Source organism: Artemia sp. Qi Xiang Cuo, chromosome 21, assembly GCF_049724085.1.
Source record: "Artemia sp. Qi Xiang Cuo chromosome 21, ASM4972408v1, whole genome shotgun sequence".
In the NCBI taxonomy this organism is placed as follows: domain Eukaryota; kingdom Metazoa; phylum Arthropoda; class Branchiopoda; order Anostraca; family Artemiidae; genus Artemia; species Artemia sp. Qi Xiang Cuo.
The window spans coordinates 2,925,735-2,934,644 of record NC_142814.1 but is presented as its reverse complement, the minus strand read 5'-3'; the positions used below and the strand labels follow the sequence as shown (position 1 = coordinate 2,934,644).

General features: G+C 36.8%; 1 pseudogene; it reads right to left on the bottom strand.

Annotated features, from left to right (window-relative positions):
* Positions 1 to 421: 421 nt before the first annotated feature.
* LOC148939154 (uncharacterized) lies at positions 422 to 1,649 on the bottom strand (annotated as a pseudogene).
* Between the last annotated feature and the right edge of the window lie 7,261 nt (positions 1,650 to 8,910).

Here is an 8,910-nt window from a genome sequence, read left to right as displayed (position 1 = left end):
ACCCTTGGGGCAGATGATAAGCCATTCGGCATCGAAGTGAACGCATAACAAAGGTCAACTTGAAAACAAAGCCACATTTGATCATCAAAATCAACAGGGCATGAATAATAAAAATCGACTAGGTCAAAAGAGGTCATATAAAAATTTGTTATCATTAAAAGTACCGCAGAATGAACACTTTCCATTTTAAAATGGTAATATTTAATGTTTTCATTTAAATTTTTAAGATTAAGAATAAACCGAGTAGACCCATCTTTCTTTGGGACTGTAAAAACAGGAGAAATACAACGTATATCCTTTATTCTGAAGTCGGGTACTTTAACAATAATACCTTTATGCAATAAAATATGAACTTCTTTTCTTATAGCCTATATTTCTTCAAACGTAAAACTTTTGTTTTTTGTTTTCAAAGCTTTTAGTGGTGTTTTCTCAAATTCAATCTTATAGCCTGAGGCTGCAATATTCAAAATATTCAAATCACTGGTTATTGACTGCCATTTTGAGATGTACTTACTAATTCTCCCAGCTTTAAAGTTATCAGCCAAATGTTGTGACTGCCTATTGAAATTAACAACAAAATCATAAAAATCAAGGGCGGGGTATGATAAGTAGTACATACCAGCTATTTGCAATCCCTTTTCTGGAAATTCTGGAATTTGCACCTCTCTTGACGGTCCTGGCCCTGCCTTCTGCGATAATTTGGACGGGGGGCCTCGTTCTGCCATCGGCGATAACGGTAGGCCCCCCCCCTTGCACGTTTTTGGTTTTCCAAAACATTTTTTTTTCAAATCCGCCACGGATTTAGCTTTAGATGTTGTTTTGGCAATATCTTTGCCAAAAAGATACTCCGTGACTTTGACTTCAGGAGCACATAAAGCTGGCGCTACAGTGGGATCTGGGCTCAATTCGAATTTCATCGCGTGACGTCTTTTTCAACTTAGATCGTAATTGGTGAGGCCAAGCATGTGCACTGCATCTGTAAGGTTTTTGACAACCTTTTCTTTAGTATGCTCATTTTCTAGCTCAAGAATCGCATTTGCTGCCTCTAAAACACAAAATGTTGAGTGAGCAATTGTCCGCTGCACTTGAAGTGCCTTAGCATCCCTCTGTTTAGCCTGTGATGAGAGAATAGCCCAAATTTCCCTATTCACCTTTGGAGGTACAATTTTTTCGGTATTTGCAGGCCTAGGGTGGTGCTCAAATAACTCTTTTAGCTTCACTATTTCCAAAGGCTCAGAAAAAGCTCTATTTGCAACTTTGGCAAGTTTCTTATGGATCTTGGGACCCTCTTTGGTACCAGAACGTTCTTCAGAAATCTTTTTGAATAGAGCGTCATTTGACGTGTTTTCTTTTAATCTTTTACTTTTGTGCTTTTCCAGAGAAGCAGTCCGCTATGTGTCATGGATTTTTGTAGGGCTCCGAGATCAAGATTTTTCGTTCCTAGAACTAATTTCAGGGCTCCGAGAGCCATACCGAGCTCGAGTTAGAAACTCTGGGCTCCGAGAGCCATTTGTTTGATCGCAATCACTCTCACTTGAAAGTATTCTGCGACGCGAATGAGCTTTATATTGCCTTCCACGCCTCTCACGATCATAATCTTCATCGACTAAATTGTCCAACAATCCAATCACTATCTCACAATCACTCATTATTTAATTTGGTCCGAATCATAGCGAATGCTAACGTCAACTGGTGTTGCTTTGGTCAATCGAGGCGATTGCACGCGTGTATCTCAGTTGAACTCGAAGGCGGAGCTAAGGCGCTCCTTTTGGAGTAGAATTGCAAATTAAAAGTTCTATTGCCCTTTTGAAGAGTCAATAGTGATTGTAGGATAATCCGCCCTCCTCTTTACCTAATAATTTCCCGCTCCAACCAAAATTTTAAGACAACCATTTTGTTGAACGGCCTAGTAACTATGATATAGCAACTATACTAGTCAAGTAACGTTCTAGTAACTGAACGGTCTAGTAACTATGATATAGCAACTATATTAGTCAAGTAACGTTCTAGTAACTGAACGGTCTAGTATCTATGATATAACAACTATATTCGTCAAGTAACGATATAGTAACTGAACGGTCTAGTAACTATGATATAGCAACTATATTAGTCAAGTAACGTTCCAATCCATATACTGGTGCCAGGTTTTGTGTAGTATGTAAGCAAAACGGTCACACATGCTAAAGTGTGAATTGTCCCGTCGCTAAACAGAAGCCGACTTCCGCTAGGCCACATAGTATGATATATCACATAGTCTGATATTTTGGAATATCAATGGGAGCTTTATAAACCGATCCACTTTCGTCCTTTATTTTTTTCGTTTTCGACATAATATGCCTGCGAGAGCATTTTACTATGGAGCAGGGCATAAACTTGTTGAATCTTTCACCTTTTCAGAGTGCATATTCTGTGCCTGCGAAGCAAACAAAAGATTTTGGTCGTCCTTCTGGCGGTTTAGTATTGTACGTTCGATCAAACCTATGCTCCGACCTTTTGGATGCAGAGGATTGTTACCGCACTGTTAGAGTAAACAACGTGAATATAAATAAAAGTTCAAATAGGGATAAAATCCTTTTAATAGACAGTGTTTTTTATAACAATGATAGAAATTCACAAAAATACCAGATATTTCGGTCACATATACAGTGACCGTCATCAGTGGTAAAACTTTAGTTTTACCACTGATGACGGTCACTGTATATGTGACCGAAATATCTGGTATTTTTGTGAATTTCTATCATTGTTATAAAAAACACTGTCTATTAAAAGGATTTTATCCCTATTTGAACTTTTATTTATCGTCATGGAAAGGCAGTGTGGTCTCCGAAATTATCTAAAACAACTTGAATATAATTATTTTCTATCTTCCCACTGACTACCGGGACAACAAATCGGAACGTCGCTTCGCAATTAGTGTATTTAATGTTTCTAAATGCCTGGAAAAATCTTGTTAAGGAAAGCTTTATTGTATTATAGAAGGTGACTTCAACTGCGACCTTGAATTCGACGACCACGTAGCGTCAAGTTGAAAAAGTGTTTTTCTCAGTATTATGAGTGATAATCTAAGTGTCAGAGCCAAAAGTGAAAAATATGCTACATTCATAACTCTGGAAGTACTTTCAACTTGGACCATGTTGTAGCAAGCCAATCTATCAATATTCCTTCTTTGCTTGTTATGGATAACAGCTTTACATCTGACCATCTCCCACTCAAGTTTAAAGCGTATTCCCTGCAGTCTCGGTTACCACAAAATACGGACAGCGCCGAGTCGCGTAAAAGGTGGATGAAGTCACCCGATTGGTCTAGGGTTAGTGTTCAAAAATTTAATGAGTCGTGTGATGTAATCTTTGACAAAGCCGTGTGCCCTATGATCTACTTTGTAAGTCTGTTCGTGCAGACTCAGTTGATATGCGAGTGAAGCTAAATATATATGGTGCTGAATTGATTCATTCTTTGCGTGTTGCTGAACTTGCGGCTGTTCCTCTTAAGCGTATTAAAAGTGGGACGAAAATTATTGGGTGGTCAAGGAACCCAGCATATGATAAGGCAAAATTTTGGTTGAAAGTTTGGAGAGACTGTGGTTCTCCGAGGTCTGGCATTGTAAATCAGATAAGATTGCAGACTGAAAAACAATTCGCAAAAGAGCTTGCCAATCGTAGGAGCTCAATTCAGTCAGTTTATTCTGATAAAGTTCTTATTAATTCAAATGAAATTTGGAAAATGGTTCTAAAACCACAGAGTAATTGCGTTAATAATATATCGAATTTTGACATCCCTGAATTAACTTGGGTCGAATATTATGAGAACTTGTTCTCAGCCCCTTAAAAGTGCCTTGGGGGTTATTATAAGTGTGAGTTAGTCTGATTCTGATGTTGTGTTTTCTCTAGAGTGTGCAATGAATGCTATTAATCGCCTTAAGAAAAAGAAATCCATGGGTTCAGATAGTATTTCAGCGTTCCATGTGAAAATATGTAGTAAATTGTTCTTTCATCATATTACACTGTTATTTCAAATGATTTCCATCACCGGAATAGTTCCGTCGTCTTTTTGCATTGGGGCTTTAACTCCAATCCCTAAAAAAGGTAAACCTAATGGGGGATGTTCGTCTTTTCGGCCGATCACGGTTTCGACAACTTTCTTTAAAATATTAGAGCTTTTGATAATTAATGAGGTCCGAAATAAGTGTTATAACCCAGACTCACAGTTTGGGACTCACAGTTATATATTGTTATATTGGAATATCAATGGGAATTTTATAAATAGATCCACTTTCGTCCTTTATTTTTTTTGTAAGTTCCAGCCACGGGTGGGTTGTTGCCATGCGTTGTCCGCCGTAGCTCCTATTTTCGTTGATGCCAAGAAAACTGGATAAAGTTTGGCTCTCGCGGCGAACGATGTTCAACGTGCCTTCGACTCTTTGATTCATAATACGTTGATATTGGAAAAGGGAAAGCGCGGTGTATGAAAAGGAACCCTTCTTCCTTTAAAAGCTATGTATGTAAATCTGAAAGCCGAACTTCTATGATGCTATGAATGCTGAAGGTCTAATTGGCACTTTTAAATGCTATATAACAGAAATCTCAAACAAAATATAAAAAATAAGGCAGCATCATTCAGCCAGGATATAAATCTGAAAGACCTTCAGCATCAGCATTCGGATCTTGAAATAAAAAATAATCTTGTTGTCCTGGTTAAAAAAGGGCTCGACAAGGGGCTATAACTTCATCTACTGCTTTTAATAATATATAATTCAAGGGCAAGAGAGATGTAAAACAACTTGTGTCCTGCAATGTTTCGTTAATATAATATGCGGATGATATATTTAATTCGAGTTGCACTGTTTCGGGTATAGAGGAAAACTTTAATATCCTCCAGAATGGCAATAAGCAGCTCGGATTAGTGTTTAATGAAGGAATGTCGGAAATCATGCCTTTTAATTGGAAATCAGTCCCCGATGGTTTTACGATTGCTCTTGGAAATGCAAACATCAAGCCAGTTCAGTTCATTACTTACCTTGGTCTTCCTATCGGTTCAACATTAAAAACAACCTGCCGATTGCTAATCACGCGTCTTTGGAAATTTGGCATATGGAAAATTGGCTTTGCATATAGGAAAATCATTTCAAACAATTTAAGGTTCAACAGACAATATTTAGCTCGCTTTCATAATGCAATTGTACTCCCCCATTTCTTGTATTTGAGTTGTTTTTTGAAGACTTTTCCCGAGTTGCGATAAACGTAAACTTCGATCTGTTTCCTTTAAGTGTGCTAAATTTCGGCTTTGTCTCTCACTTTGATCCGGAAATTCTTTTCTTATTGGGAATTATGATATTGACCGACCCAACTTCAGCCCTCCTTAATCAGATCTCAAAGTTCAATAATAATGTTAAAAGCCACCCGTGGTTTGAAATCTTCCGCCAGTAGAACTCAGTGTGTTTTTGTTTTCTCTACTGTTTAACCAGTCTTTTCTTGCTAGTGAGTATTACATTAGTATGTAAAACATGTGTTTTTATATATACTGTATTTGTCTTGTATATTTGTCTTTTATGTCTTTTTCTTGCATTTTTTAATACTCCGTCTCTTTTGTTTGATTTGGACGGCGAAAAAAAATAATATAATTGTGGTATCTCTAGGGTTATTGGGTAGGTTAAACCCCCTTACAGAAATACAATTTGCTCATTATGCTAAAAAAATAAATTTTGCTTTAAAATTAAATCAAAACGCACTGTGTGTTTGCTGGTTGACAATAAGACATCTCAGCAATATCCCAAGAATGACTGACGGTATTAAATTCAAACTTTCGGGGGTACTTCTATTACTACTTCTGCTCTGAAAATTTGAACAAATCCAGAGAGGGTTTGTATTTGGACATAAAAGGATCCTTGTTAAATACATCGATTATTTGATGGGTGTTCATGGTGCCAAGTCTAAAAAAAACACTACCGTCGTGGGTAATTTCCCAATATGTTTCAAATTGATTAAGTGTGATTAATGTTACAATCTCTGTCAATGGTTTGTCAAAGGTACACTCTAAAAGTAAAGTATCCATTCGGACAATACTCATATCTTGACTACCAGACAAGTCCAGAACAATGATACCATGACTTTTTGCGAACATTGAATCGGTAATACCATTTTCATATAGATGAGAATCAGGATCTAGGGATTACATTGTCAATTCATATAGGGTCCTGTATGATTTATCAAAGGATTGTAGAGAGGAACTCCATTTACTTTACACGCAAGAAACGTAAGTCCAAATAATTTGAATTCATGTGGCGAACTTGTCCATGATCCTATATCACTGACACTTTTTACAAGGGCCAAAACAAGTTTCGAAGGAATTTCAACATAGATAAATGAAGAATCAGCGTAGGTACTTGATCTAGTGACAATATGGCGTTAAATGGTGATTGTGTGAGGAACGAGCAGTTTAATATTATTTTCATAGGGTCATAGTTTTTCAATTGCCATAGCAACAGAACTCATAACCTGTTGTTTTCACACATGAAGTATTGCCGAGGTGAGATTGATATTTGAATCGGGTGATGCATCAAGTGTTTTTCTTAAGATGAAATTGGACGGTGCAAGTTCAAACTTTATATCAATTTTAACATTGGGGGGCATCCATTGGGATATATTAAATATTTCATGATTGATTCTACCAACTAAAAGATACTCCTTGCTCACTGCCAAAGTGAGTTCACCGTCAGTATCAACATTTGATCTATAGGGATAGCCCATTGGTGGACCTGTCAATTTCTTATAAACCATTGGAGTCATCAACATAAATTGTATGTAACTAGCATAGTTTGATAGATTGTTGCTAGTGCTCACGAATTTTCCTTTTATGTAGACACATATTTGTTTAAATAAATTGTGTAGTATACCATTTTCATAGGATAATCAATCGATGTTAAAGGGAGGTGAATTTTCAGACTTTTTCCACACCACAACTTTTAAATCAATAAATGTGGATGATAAATCTATGAAGTAGTCTTCATTGGAATAAATTTGAAAATTTATGTTTTCAGAGAGATTTTGCTGTGTTTAGAATTGTTCATAGTACCCGTGTTTTACACTGACATCCACACTTTCTGCGTTGAAAAGATTTAGAGATGCGGTGACAGTGGGATTAGATTCCTTGTGGGATAGATATGCCATTTCAGTCTAGGAAAAGAAATCCCTTTTTTAACTAACGATTTTTTCTTCTTGGTTTCTTTTTCTTATTCTTACTTTTCTTTGACAAGAGTGATGATGATGTCTTTCGCTTCTGACCTGAGTAGAGACTGATGAGTAATGAGATGTTTCTCCTCTTTTTAAAACCTTTTCCACTTTGTCGAGATTTCAATCGCTCGCCAAGGGATAGAGCGCTGGACCTGATGTTTTGTGAAACACTTTCTTTAAAATCTTTACCATCCGCCCAATCGTGTAGCGTAGAGGACGCAAAATCTGCAGCAACTACCGCAATATATTTTTTAGCCAGCGGTATTGCAGAGCGAAACAGCTTAGCAAACCAACTGCCAAGACCGTAGCCCAAAATTGAAAAACGGCCTTTATAATAGTCCATTCCATGACCCAATTATCGTGGTTAGAGAGCGTTAACATAGCAATCAATATCAGGACATACAAATATATTTTCCTATTATTCATTTTGTTGTTGTTGCCGAATGGGTCGAAAATGACATATAATCACGTCCAAAACTTTTTTTCTAGAGGATCACCTAATTCAGTGCTAACTGACAGAGTTCCAAATACGAAGTGTTTACAGGAACATACTGAAGATGCTTTATGTTATAGTGATGAACATGTTCATGGGCGGTTTTTCGTTCAAGAACACTTAGGAGGGGGACATTTGAATTAACAACTCTCAATGTTACCACAAAGGACGCATAAAGAAATATGAAAGAGTCTGAGGCGAGACCAGGTGGATAATCAGCAAAAATAACTTGATCCATCCCGCTAACAGTGCCCGCGTTTTTCCCATTGATCATATTCCGTTTGAAGCCAAGAACGTCTCTCAGATTATCATTGAGATGAATCATTTTGGTGTCAACGGGTGAGCTAATGTAAATCCTATCATGTTCCATTGAATAATTAAAATTGAATGTACCATTCCTTCGATATGAGATTTTTCTATTGATTGCACGACACAAATCCGTTATAGTACCATATTCTTGATATCTTAATGTAACATCAGGATATTCACTAGATTTAAGTGCTTCAACCCATTCATACTCGAAAAAGAGTGACCAATCGAATGGTGTAACTTTTATCTCATACACGTGATCTTTTCTCAGAATATCATAGGTATTTTTGAGAATACAATCGACAAGAGCAACTTCATTACTTTCATCATCAAATTCAATGGTGGAAGAGTGTTTCGTCCAAAAATCACTTGTTTTATTCAAATAATTGTAGAGAGGGTTGGAGACGTTGGACATAAACGTTATATAAAAATCATTCGGTATTGTGTAGGTCCTCGGCGGATATCCACGAATCAAAATCAGAGTTGTATCCTAGCCAACGAACAAGCAACTGTTTCATGCCCCTGTGAGTACTTTAATATCTTCAATATCTTTTCAATCTGATAGATTCCAGTGTTTTTAACTTTTTGTCATTCATAATCATAAAAGCTGCCAAGAATCTCATCATCTTTCATGTCACGTAAACGATACGTTATGGGTGTAGTTTCCAAGAGTTTGGAGACTTTAAAAAGTTTAGTGGAGCATAAGTAATTACCCTTTTCAAAAACATTAGTAGTTCGATTGATTTGAACAGTATCACCAACATTGATTTTCTTCTTTTTCTTCACATTACCATCATTGGAATATTGTTTAAGAAAAGTGTCAAGTGTGTTGACATCATGATGAATTTCTATTGGGGTTGAGTTGTACAGGGATCGATTTGG